The sequence below is a fragment of the Terrapene carolina genome, unplaced genomic scaffold (genome assembly GCF_002925995.2).
Source record: "Terrapene carolina triunguis isolate 2854851 unplaced genomic scaffold, T_m_triunguis-2.0 Scaffold790, whole genome shotgun sequence".
Lineage (NCBI taxonomy): Eukaryota > Metazoa > Chordata > Testudines > Emydidae > Terrapene > Terrapene triunguis.
Genome location: NW_020665141.1, coordinates 201,633 through 202,435, shown reverse-complemented (window position 1 = coordinate 202,435; position 803 = coordinate 201,633).

The following is an 803-nucleotide window of genomic DNA, read 5'->3' as shown; positions in this document are numbered from 1 at the left end:
CCCCCCCCCCCCCCCCCCCACTGCACCCTCCTGCCGCCCCAGCCCTGGGTCACTGGTAACTCGCTCCCAGGGCGGGTCATTCAGCAGGAATTTTGGATGTGCACAGAACACAGACAGGATTGGTTCCCATATGGTTACAGAACTGGAGGATATCTGGATGCATATTATAAGACTGTCCTACATAAATGAGGAAAAGTTGAGGTGCCTTTATTATTCTTTTGTTCCATTCTTTCTTTCTATGGGGAATTTGCCAATGCAATATCACCGTCTTCCTTTTAAACAAACAAACAAAAAAAAGGCAATGGCTGTTGAAAATAGCAATTCCAGTCCTAATAACCACTGGGAAGCATTTCTTGCTCAATTTATTCTACTTTGTCTACAGCAAGTTACAGTGGATCAGTATATTTGATTTGGGGGAAATGAAGTAACAGCTGCCCAAATTGAGCTTGAGCACTCCTGAATTTTGAGGGTGTTCAAATCTGGAAGGCAGGTGCTAGATTCCCTTTCTGAATATTAGCTAAATCTGGAAAAGAAAAGTCAATTGCTGCTTCCATGGCTCAGAAGTGTAAATCCTACTATGTGCCTGGTACTGTATCTAAAGCTGCCCAGTCTAGTAGAGCCTCCTCTCCCTTACTTTTCATTTTAAATTCTAGTGGGATCCACGTACCTCCCTTGCTAGGCTTCAGATAGAGAGGTGCACTGTCCATTTAGTCCACCCAATTCTTTCTTTGGGGGACAGCCTAGGGCTGGGGCGGCAGGAGGTGCGGGTGTGGGGGGGAAGAGCCCAGGGCTGGGGCGGCAGG